Raw genomic sequence first — 12464 nt, 5'->3', positions numbered from 1 at the left:
GAAGAAACTCCTTTCATGATCATTAATGAATATTTATAAAGCATTCACACCTTGCAAAACAGCCCAGGGGACTATTACAATCCCCCCACTATGATGCACAGCACTGTTTTTCTCTGCTTCTGGATTGTTGATCTTAACTTATTATAGTCAAAACAATAGGCAAAATTATACAGTAAGCAAAACTCGTTCTCAGAAGTGCCTCACCCTACTCTCCACTTTACAGTGTACCTGTGTCTTCACGTCCAAGGAATCCCAACTCCTTATTCTTTTTTTAAAAAATAAATATTTATTTGGCTGCTCCAGGTCTCAGTTGTGACATGTAGGATCTTGAGCTGCACATGAGAACTCCCAGCTGGGGTATGTGGGATCCAGTTCCCCGATCAGGGATTGAACCCGGGCCCCCTGCACTGGAAGCGAGGAGTCCCAGGCACTAGACCACCAGGGAAGTCACCTCATTACTCATACAAAATAATAACATATTTTGTACTATGAATGAATAACATACGAAAGTGTTACTTCAACGGGACTATGTCTCCCCAAACCTATTCAGTTCATTTCAGTCGCTCAGTCGTGTCTGTTTGCGAACCCATGAATCGCAGCACGCCAGGCCTCCCTGTCCATCACCAACTCCCGGAGTTCACTGAGACTCACGTCCATTGAGTCAGTGATGCCATCCAGCCATCTCATCCTCTGTCGTCCCCTTCTCCTCCTGCCCCCAATCCCTCCCAGCATTAGAGTCTTTTCCAATGAGTCAACTCTTCGCATGAGGTGGCCAAAGTACTGGAGTTTCAGCTTTAGCATCATTCCTTCCAAAGAAATCCGAGGATTAGGTCGGTGCAAAAGTAACTGCAGTTTTGCATTGTTGAACTCTGCTGTTTGACACTGGAATATGTTCTCAAGTAAATGTGGCTATATTATACATTGTTTTAATGCAAATTTCTCACTTTATGTTTTCTGGCTGATGACTTATGACTTGCTGTTTATGTTTATTTTAGACTATAGAAATGATGTTAGACAAAAAGCAAATTCAATCAATTTTTTATTTGAGGTCAAAATGGGTCATAAAGCAGCAGACACAACTCGCAACATCAACAACGTATTTGGCCCAGGAACTGCTAACATACAGTGCAGTGGTTGTTCAAGAAGTTTTGCAAAAGAGAAGAGAGGCTTGAAGATGAGCATAGTGGCTAATCATCAGAAGTTGACAACAACCAGTTGAGAGTCATCATCAAAACTGACCCTCCCACAACTACACTGCTACTGCTGCTACGTCGCTTCAGTTCAGTTCAGTTCAGTCGCTCAATCGTGTCCAACTGTTTGCAAACCCATGAATCGCAGCACGCCAGGCCTCCCTGTCCATCACCAACTCCTGGAGTTCACTGAGACTCACTTCCAACGAGTCAGTGATGCCAACCAGCCATCTCATCCTCTGTCATCCCCTTCTCCTCTTGCCCCCAATCCCTCCCAGCATCAGAGTCTTTTCCAATGAGTCAACTCTTTGCATGAGGTGGCCAAAGTACTGGAGTTTCAGCTTTAGCATCATTCCTTCCAAAGAAATCCCAGGGCTGATCTCCTTTTGAATGGACTGGTTGGATCTCCTTGCAGTCCAAGGGACTCTCAAGAGTCTTCTCCAACACCAAAATTCAAAAGCATCAATTCTTCACCACTCAGCTTTCTTCACAGTCCAACTCTCACATCCATACATGACCACTGGAAAAACCAGAGGCTTGACTAGACGGACCTTTGTTGGCAAAGTAATGTCTCTGCTTTTGAATATGCTATCTAGGTTGGTCATAACTTTTCTTCCAAGGAGTAAGCGTCTTTTAATTTCATGGCTGCAGTCACCATCTGCAGTGATTTTGGAGCCCCCCAAAATAAAGTCTGACACTGTTTCCACTGTGTCCCCATCTATTTCCCATGAAGTGATGGAACCAGATGCCATGATCTTCATTTTCTGAATGTTGACCTTTAAGCCAACTTTTTCACTCTCCTCTTTTACTTTCATCAAGAGGCTTTTTAGTTCCTCTTCACTTTCTGCCATAAGGATGGTGTCATCTGCATATCTGAGGTTACTGATATTTCTCCCGGCAATCTTAATTCCAGCTTGTGCTTCTTCCAGCCCAGTGTTTCTCATGATGTACTCTGCATAGAAGTTAAGTAAGCAGGGTGACAATATACAGCCTTGATGTACTCCTTTTCCTATTTGGAACCAGTCTGTTGTTCCATGTCCAGTTCTAACTGTTGCTTCCTGATCTGCATACAGATTTCTCAAGAGGCAGGTCAGGTGGTCTGGTATTCCCATCTCTTTCAGAATGTTCCACAGTTTATTGTGATCCACACAGTCGAAGGCTTTGGCATAGTCAAGAAAGCAGAAATAGATGTTTTTCTGGAACTCTCTTGCTTTTTTGATGATCCAGCGGATGTTGGCAATTTGGTCTCTGGTTCCTCTAAGTCGCTTCAGTCATGTCCAACTCTGTGCGACCCCACAGATGGCAGCCCACCAGGCTCCCCTCTCCCTGAGATTCTCCAGGCAAGAACACTGGAGTGGGTTGCTACTTCCTTCTCCATAACAACTACACTAGAAATCGCCAAAGAACTCAACATCGACCATTCTACGGTCATTTGGCATTTGAAGCAAACTGGAAAGGTGAGAGAGCTTGAAAAGTGGGTACCTCGTGAGCTGACCAAAAATCAAAAAAAATCACTTCTAAGTGTCGTCTTCTCTTATTCTATGCAACAACAACACACCATTTCTCGACTGGATTGTGACATGTGAAGAAAAGTGGATTGCATAAAACCGGCAATGACCAGCTGAGTGGTTGGACTGAGAAGCTCCAAAACACTTCCCAAAGTCAAACTTGCACCAAAAAAAAGGTCATGGTTCACTGCTGGCTGGTCTGCTGCCCATCTGATACGGCTTTCTGAATCCCAGTGACACCACTACATCTGAGAAGCATGCTCAGCAAATCAATGAGATGAATCGAAAACCGCAATGCCTGAAGCCTGTATTGGTCAACAGAATGGGCCCAATTCTTCTCTAAGACAAATCCCGATTGCACGTTGCACAATCAACGCTTCAAAAGTTGAATGAATTGGGCTACCAAGTTTTGCCTCTTCTACCATATTCACCTGACTTCTCGCCAAATGACAATTCTTTGCAGGCAAAATGCTCCCACAACCAGGAGGAGGCAGAAAAAGCTTTCAAAGTGTTTGTTGAATCCCAAAGTATGGATTTTTATGCTACAGGAATAAGCAAACTTATTTCTCATTGGCAAAAATGTGTTGATTGTAATCATTCCTATTTTGATTAAAAAAGATGTTTGAGCCTAATAATAATTTAAAATTCATGGTCAGAAATCAGTGACTTTTGTATCAATCAAATACCATACCCTCACCCCATCAAAATGCACATACACATATTTCATAATTTTCACTGGAGTATGAGCCTTCTTTTAAGAAGCTAAGTAATCTGACAAACTCAGTTCAGTTTAGTCAGTTCAGTCGCTCAGTCATGTCCAACTCTTTGCGACCCCATGGACTGCAGCATGCCAGGCCTCCCTGTCCATCACCAACTCCTGGAGCCAGTTCCAATTCATGTCCATCGAGTCAGTGATGCCATCCAACCATCTCATCCTTTCTCATCCCGCCTTCAATCTTTCCCCACATCAGGGTCTTTCCCAATAAAGTCAGTTCTTCGCGTCAGGTGGCCAAAGCATTGGGAGCTTCAGCTTCAGCATCAGTCCTTCCAATGAATATTCAGGATTTCCTTTAGGACTGACTGGTTTGATCTCCTTGCAGTCCAAGGGACTCTCAAGAGTCTTCTCACAACAACACAGTTCAAAAGCATCAATTCTTCAGCACTCAGCTTTCTTTATGGTCCAACTCTCACATCCATACATGACTACTGGAAAAATCATAGCTTTGACAAGATAACCTTTGTCAGCAAAGTAATGTCTCTGCTTTATAATATGCTGTCTAGGTTGATTATAGCTTTTCTTCCAAGGAGCAAGCATCTTTTAATTTCATGGGTGCAGTCACCATCTGCAGTGATTTTGGAGCCCCCCAAAATAAAGTCTGTCTATATTTCCACTGTTTCCCATCTAATTGCCATGAAGTGATGGGACCAGATGCCATGATCTGAGTTTTCTGAACGTTGAGTTTTAAGCCAGCTTTTCACTCTCCTCTTTCACTTTCAATAGGAGGTTCTTCAGTTCCTCTTCACTTTCTGCCATAAGGGTGGTGGTGTCATCTGCATATCTAAGGTTATTGATATTTCTCCTGGGAATCATGATCCCAGCTTGTGCTTCCTCCAGCCAAGCATTTCTCATGATGTACTCTGCATATTAGTTAAATAAGCAGGGTGACAATATATAACCTTGACGTACTCCTTTCCCAATTTGGAACCAGTCTGTTATTCCATATCCGGTTCTAACTGTTGCTTCTTGTCCTGCATACAGATTTCTCAGAAGGCAGGTCAGGTGGTCTGGTATTTCTGTATCTTTAAGAATTTTCCACAGTTTGATGTGATCCACACAGTCAAAGGCTTTGGCATAGTCAATAAAGCATATGTTTTTCTGGAACTCTCTTTGCTTTTTCGATGATCTAACAAATGTTGGCAATTTGATTTCCGGTTCTCTGCCTTTTCTAAATCCAGCTTCAACATCTGCAAGTTCTCAGTTCACATAATATTGAAGGCTGATTTGGAGAATTTTGAGCATTATTTTGCTAGCATGTGAGATGAGTGTAATTGAGTAGTAGTTTAAGCATTCTTTGGCATTGCCTTTCTTTGGGGTTGGAATGAAAACTGACCTTTTCCAGTCCTGTGGCCACTGCTGAGTTTTCCAAATTGGCTGGCATATTGAGTGCAGCACTTTCACAGCATCATTGTTTAGGATTTGAAACATCTCAGCTGGAATTCTAGCACCTCCACTAGCTTTGTCTGTAGTGATGCTTCCTAAGGCCCACTTGACTTCGGACTCCAGGATGTGTGGCTCTGGTGAGTGATCACACCATCGTGGTCATCTGGGCCATGAAGATCTATTTTGCATAGTTCTTCTGTGTATTCTTGCCACCTTTTCTTAGTATCTTCTGCTTCTGTTAGGTCCATATTGTTTCTGTCGTTTATTGTGCCCATCTTTGCATGAAATGTTTCTTTGGTATCTCTAAGTTTCTTGGAGATCTCTAGTCTTTCCCACTCTATTGTTTCTCCTGCGAACAGTGGCATCTGGCAGCCAAAAAAGTTATTTTAACAATGGACATTTCAAAAGGATGGATTTTAATTATGTAGATTTGTATGATTAAATGTCACTCATAAAAACTTTAAATATCACTCATAATAACCCACTCATACCAATTCTGTGCATTCGTTTTACTCTTTAAAAAAAGTATTAATTTTAAAAATTGTAACAAATCACCTTAAAATACAATTCCAGTTTAGTCTGAAATTTCCGAGTGAGAAAATGGCAACTGAATGAACAATAATGAATTATTTGCTTTACTCCACATAAAATAAAGGATGTCATTCAAATACACATGAAATGAAGCAAATCGAGGTAATCTTATTACAAACTGTATTTTCATCAAATCACGAAGTCAAAATAGACTGAGAAAGATCATAAAGGTCAAGACCCGACACAAGGGGCAACTGCCAGAAAACGACACAAGGCAGTGTAATGTGATGGCTACAAGGTCAGGTTCTGATGTGAAAAGGCGGGTTAAACCCTGAACTCAAAGCCTTTTGGCAAGTTCCACCACCTGCTACTTACCCTCCCTGTGACTCAGGGTTAGTTCAAATCCAGGCTCTCCAGCCTACCATTTAATCTCTCAGTGCTTGAGGTTTAAAAAGGGACAAGAAAATAGCCTGATTCAGGGGGAGGGGATGACAGTCAAGTGCATATGCAAGTACTGGATACACACTTAGTCCTCAACACATATCAGTTACCATTATTATTATGACTAACCACTCCTACTAAGACACCTTCAGGAGCTTTCGATCTCCCTCTGAATCTATCATGTTTTTAACAATCCTGAATTAAAAAGTTTCCTTTTTATTTGAAAAGTCTTCAAGTTCAAAAACTGTTTCCTCTTTTTTTTTCCCCCAGTCCTTTGTGAATATGGAAGATGGTAGGTACCTGGCTTATTGTTTGAAGATTCAAGACTCTTTTTGGTCTTTTCATAATATAATTCCCTTTCAAATATTATACAAAGGACAGCCTGCTTTATTAATTTAAACACTGTAAAGAGTTCACAAAATATAATGAAATTTTGAGATTCATGAAAGAATACACAGCTACTAGAGCAAAAAGCTTAGCTAAGCAATGATGCAGAAGTCTATAAGACTGCTCACAAAATATTGAATTCTAAACTAAAAACAGCAGATAGAGACTCCTCATGGTTTACAGTCACTCAGATCACTAAAAACATACAGATGATATTTTCAGTAATTTTTTTTTTCTGTAATAGCAGGAAAATGTACTTTTTTTTGTTTTTCACAACAGTGAATAGACAGATTGCATGACAGGCAAGCACAATTTCTTCAAAAACAAATTCTGTAAAGAAAGCCTAAAGGCTCAGATTTTTCAGTAACACATATCCTTTAAAGCTTTACAAATTTAAGGTATCTAACATTCCCTGTGGTTTGTAACATTAAGAAGTAATACAGTTAAGCCTCATTTCTATCAGAAAACATTATGCTTGACTGAAAGAAAATTAAGTATCTAGAATTTAGATACTGGTAAATTTAAAGGTAACACAATGGGTCAATGCAAAGATAAGTAGATATCAGAGTCTGTGATAAATACATCAAAATATTTTTTAAAGCTCTAATGACAAATGCTTTAAGTAATTTAACATTTGATTTCTCCTATCTGTTAGTACTGAAATAGGCACTTCCGGGGGGTGGGAGGGCGTTCAGGGAGAATGGATACATGTATATGCATAGCTGAGTCCCTTTGCTGTTCACCTGAAAATACCACAACATTGTTCGTCAGTTAAATCCCAATACAAAAGTTTCAAGTCTGGAGGGGGGAAATGAAATAGGCACTTTGACATACATTTTGTAATCTCATTTCCCCAACAACCATGTGAATAAGGACTATTCTCCTCTTTTTACAAATGAGAAAGCTAAGGCCCAGTGGTTTACCTAGCTTTCTTATATAAAGTGAAAGTCACTCAGTAGCGTCTGATTCTTTGCAACCCCATGGACTATACAGTCCACGGAATTCTCCAAACCAGAATACTGGAGTGGGTAGCCTTTCCCTTCTCCAGGGGATCTTACCAACCCAGGGATTGAACCCAGGTCTCCCACATTGTGGGCAGATTCTTAACCAGCTGAGCCACAAGAGAAGGCCAAGAATACTGGAGTGGGTAGCCTATCCCTTCTCCAGAGGATCTTCCGGACCCAGGAATTGAACCCTGGTCTCCTGCACTGCAGGCAGTTTCTTTATCAACTGAGCTATCAAGGAAGCCCCTAATTTCTTGTATAAAATGCAGTCAGAAATCCCATCAAGTTTTCCAACCTCCAGATCAATGCTCCTGCTTTCACTCTACCATTGTCACTTCCAAAACTCAAATACTCTAAATTTCAGCTCTTATAAAGTGTGTCAACACTTTTATCAAGGAGAGGTAACAGAAGGGAAGAAAAATTCATGTTACCAAAAAAGACTCACTGTGTTTAATCTAGCGTGACTACCCAGTCCAATTTAATGCTTTGGTTCAAGCTGTCTGCCCCTTAGAAAACATCTGCTTATCATCAGATACACCGCTTTCAGTCAAGACTTAAATGAAAAATCACCTCTTCCAAGAAAGTTCCCCAGATGAAATAAGTTGCCTCCCTTCTTCGACACCTACATCATTTTTGTCACCTCCTTCCTTGTACCTAATCTGGATTACATTATCACATACTCCTCTTTGCTTTCCAGTCATATATCTGGAACCACATTTTTTCATTCAATAACTCTTAAGCATTTGGAACTTCAATAGTTCTTGCTATCATGGAGAGTTTACATTGTTTCCACCTTTAACAACAAAAATTAACAAAGGGTAGAAGAGTATGATGTTTCAGGACAAGAACTCTTTCCTACAAGGTATCTGAAGAAAGCTCTCTCCTTGCAAACTTGGTAACATTCTTCAGGGAGGAAAAATCCTTCTATCAAGTGTTCCAGATGAGACCTTCAATTTCATGCCTTTAAGAGGATATATGAGGGGGTGAGGACCAAGCTGGAAGGAAGGATAGATCTAAAGTCTTTCAGAGGTTTCCAAAAGAAAATATTGACATGAAATTGTCACACATTAGTCCAGATAGCTCTTTCTGTGTTCCAACCACAAGGAAACTCTACTTCAATTTCCCTGCACACAGCCACCTTCACTGATGAAGTACTCAGAGACTTAATTCAAGTTGCACTTACGTATTATTTGTAGGTCATATTCATAAGATAGGACCTTTTTAATTCCTCAGTGCTCCAAGATCATTGCAATAAAAGTTTTCAGCTTTGGATATTATGATGTAAATATTAAAATACAATACTTCAAGTATTATTAGGATAAAGATTTTCCAAAATAATATTAGATAACTCTAAGTATCATTTCTTTATTTTGTCATTTCATGCTTCAATTCAAATGATCTGCTCTTGAAGGATTATTTATAAACCAAGTTTAAGTGTACTAAGGACACTCATTAGAGAAATTACGCAATTAATTCCTTAAAAAGAGAGATGTTTTTATAATGCAAGTTTTGTAAATTCATAACTTTACCACTTTTTTCTTAAAACTAAAGCATAATTCCATTACAGAGTTGTATTACTTGTTTCTTAACTATCTTTTATGTCTTTTTCAACTCAAAAGAAACCTAAAAACTAGATATTACCAAATTTATAGGTACCATAAATGCTTTGTAAGAAACATTTGATTGCCTCTAAAAGGTCATAATATTCTAACTGGGAAAAAAAAAAATCTGTGAAAAACCTTTTCACAGATCACAATTACAACAAATACTATGATTCAATAAAAGAGAAATAAACCATGACCATGTTTAATTAAACCAGCCCTTCTAAGCACCTGTGTACAATGTATTGTGGCTCAAACGGTTCACATGGAATTTGAACACAACTTAAGCTCCATAAAGACCTAAAAAGTAGTTCTTATGTTTCATCTATTCCCTTTTCCATTACTTTGAACAGGTATGTTGCAGTCATTCCGCACACAGTTACTAATGAAAAAAAACAACAACAAAAAAAAACGGGTAACATTTTAAATTAGCTGTAATAGAGGACACTCTTCCTTCTCCAACCTGTTTCATAAAGCCAGCATGATCTTAAAATTTTCACTGCAAAACAGGTTCGAGCAAGCACAGAAATTCACCCTATTCTTTCCGCTTGATCAAGTTTAGATAACATTGGATGAGATAGAAGACGGAAACTAACCAAGAATTCACAATCCTTGGAATCTCAAGGGAGGCCAAAAAACAAAACAAAACAAAACTTTTAAATAATTATTTTTGAAAAGACCTATGCTGCTGCTGCTGCTGCTAAGTCGCTTCAGTCGTGTCCGACTCTGTGCGACCCCATAGACGGCAGCCCATCAGGCTCTCCCGTGCCTGGGATTCTCCAGGGAAGAACACTGGAGTGGGTTGCCATTTCCTTCTCCAATGCATGAAAGTGAAAAGTGAAAGTGAAGTCGCTCAGTCGTGTCCGACTCTTCGCGACCCCATGGACTGCAGCCTACGAGGCTCCTCCGTCCATGGGATTTTCCAGGCAAGAGTACTGGAGTGGGGTGCAGTGGCTCTAATTTGAAGCTAAGTTTCAAAGAAAGTTAATTAAAAACGAATAACCCTACCATACACAGTGCAATGTAATACTACTTAGAAGTCATTTACATCTTCCAGCATCAGAAAGACAAAAACCTCATTAAATTGCTTAAAGTAAATATGCATATAACATCAATCGGGTAAATTTCTCCATCTATTTAAGTAGGTGGCTCATACGGTAAAGCGTCTGTCTACAATGCGGGAGACCCGGGTTCGATCCCTGGGTCGGGAAGATCCCCTGGAGAAGGAAATGGCAATCCACTCCAAAACTACTGCCTGGAAAATCCTATGGACAGAGGAGCCTGGTAGGCTACAGTCCATGGGGTCGCAAAGAGTCGGACACGACTGAGCGACTTCACTTTCCTTTCCAAGTTACCTATTATTTCAGGAAGTATTTAGACAAAATTAAGTTAGGTACGTTCCCCAATCGCAGATGTCTCTCATAAAGAGTGTCGAATGACTTTTGTGAATGGAAAATCTGCATATACTGTTGCTTCGGCTGGGCCGGTCTTGAGTGGATGGCTCAATGAACCAAAGGCAGGCTCTTTGTGAAGCTTCTTGGAACCCGATTCCATTCTCCAGAAAGGGATCAGACACAAACACTAAATTTAAAAGTACAGCAAAGGCTTTGCCTTCCTCCTACGCTACAAGAAGGCCACAGGAACTGAGGTTTAGAGGAACAACACCGTGGCGCTCGGCTCTCCCAAGGGCGGGCGCGGTCTGCGGTGCGCGCCACAGCCCTCCTCCGGGGCTGTCACAGGAAAACGGGAGCCTCGCCTAAACTGCATCAAGAGACAAAGCGCCACTCTCCCCGGCGCCAGGGCTTCCGGCGAGACCCCGCCGTCCGCCCAAGCAAACTTCGGGCGGGGGCCGACTCTCGGGGCCGTCCAAAAGACGGTACCGGCCCCCTACCCCTGCTGCGGCTTTGTGAGGTTGCAGACGCACTCACCGTGGGCCTCAAAGCACTCCATCCTCTCCAGCCTTTGGAATGTCCCACTCCAAGAGGGGACACAGGGACCAAAGGAAGCCTCCCCGGCGCGGGGTGCCCGCAGTCCCCGCCGGCCCGAGCGCAGAACGTGCGAGGCAGGGGTGCCGCCGCCCGGAGGGTGCGGACACAGAGACCCACGCTACACTCACCGGTGCGCAGCCCCCAGAGAGGCGGGGCGCGGGCGGTCGGTTCCTGTGGGACCCCGCACGCGTCCAGTCGGACCCCAACTTCTCTCGGCCGCAGTCGCCGGCGGCAGCTGGGGCACGAGCCCAGCCCAAGGGCGCTGCCTCGCGGCCGAGAAGGCAGTACCCACTCGGCCCGCGAAGAAGGCGGGAACGCCGGCCCTACGGTCTGCCGGCAGGGGCGGGCCCCCACCTCCGTCTGCGGGCTACCCGCAGCGGCTACCGCGCCGGCGACAGCTATCGCTGCAGCCGCTGGCTGCCGCTACCACCGCCTCCCGCCCGGGAACACGTCGCAGCCTGATGCTGTCATAGGCCGCGCCGCCGCCGCTCTGGGCCTCTGGAGCCGCCAAGCTCCTTCACATTCGAGGACCCGCCCCGGCCCCGCCCCCTGTTGGCGGGCTCGGTCACGCCCCCTTCCCGTCACGTGACGACGTGCGGAGGCGGTGACGAAGCGTCTCCAGCTGAGCGGGCGTCGGCCGCGCGGGAGTAACTGTCAACAGCTGGTTCGGGCGGAGTCTTATCGCGGCAGAAAACGCCTCTGGACATCCTGGGGCGGGCTCGGGAAGCGAACCCACTCGCCCACCCCGCGCCTGTTGAGGCGAGGCCTTTGGGACCGGTCTTGCAGGGCCCTGCCTAAACTAAGGAGACTGTCCCGCAGAGCTCCCGGGTAGGACTCAGGGTCCCCCCAATTCCCCAGCCTGGGGCTTGCCTTAAGTTTTAGCCAAGCAAAGACAGACAGAAAGCATCGTGGTATCTGCCTTGGAAGGCAGTAACTACTTCCTATTTCTAGTAGCACGTCAGTTGTGGCATTTAATGTACTGTTTTCTTCATTAGAGATTTTTATTTTTGAGGAGAGATTTTTATTTTTGAGGAGAGGATGGTGCATTTCTTTCATGCTGAGATGAAAATAGTTTAGCAAAGTTATTTTGGTTTCTAGTCCTGTTCGGGATCCTTCGTGCCAGTTTAACAGTCATTTAGTTTTACAATGTGTGAGGTTGGTGACTATTTTAAACAGATACACAGGAATTTGACGATTCGTTCCATTTTTAAAATAAACCCTAATTCTTGATTTTTTTTTCAGGTGCATTAACTTTTGGACATAACCTTTTGCCTTCTCTTTTAACCAGAATCCAAGGAACTCGCACCTCAACCCAGTAATGAGAGGAAGAGTAAAGTGTCAGTGACCAAAAGACGGTAACAATACAAAAATAAGGGCGGTAGAAAAGCAGAAAGATCATAATCAAATTCTGTTAACAATGAAGGCACATGAAAAAGCTTTCACTAATAAGTAAACTCAGTTTGTAACTCATTTTTCCTTCTAACCCAGAACTAAGTTCTTTTCTTACGTGATTCTCATTACGTTTTCTTAAGAGGTCAAAAAACATTCTGATCAGCTGAATACTTTGAAATGAATAAGCAGAAGAGTTTGGCCTATATAATCCTTATTACTAAAATATTTCATAGAAACTCTAAAAACATCATGGAACTTAAG

The 12464-nt window shown here is 42.7% G+C and overlaps 1 protein-coding gene across 2 annotated transcripts in view; it reads right to left on the bottom strand.

The window, feature by feature from the left end:
- OSBPL8 (oxysterol binding protein like 8) overlaps positions 1–11354 on the bottom strand; it is a 166298-nt gene extending 154944 nt beyond the window's left edge. Inside the window, exon 1 of one of the 2 annotated variants that reach the window (XM_027543308.1) lies at positions 10940–11354. The gene's annotated coding sequence lies outside the window, so the exon portion shown is untranslated. The remainder of the gene's footprint in view (positions 1–10939) is intronic. The other variant, XM_027543311.1, reaches the window with a different exon arrangement.
- Between the last annotated feature and the right edge of the window lie 1110 nt (positions 11355–12464).

The sequence above is a fragment of the Bos indicus x Bos taurus genome, chromosome 5 (assembly GCF_003369695.1).
Source record: "Bos indicus x Bos taurus breed Angus x Brahman F1 hybrid chromosome 5, Bos_hybrid_MaternalHap_v2.0, whole genome shotgun sequence".
NCBI classification, from domain to species: Eukaryota; Metazoa; Chordata; class Mammalia; order Artiodactyla; family Bovidae; genus Bos; species Bos indicus x Bos taurus.
This window is presented reverse-complemented; position numbering and strand designations above follow the sequence as displayed.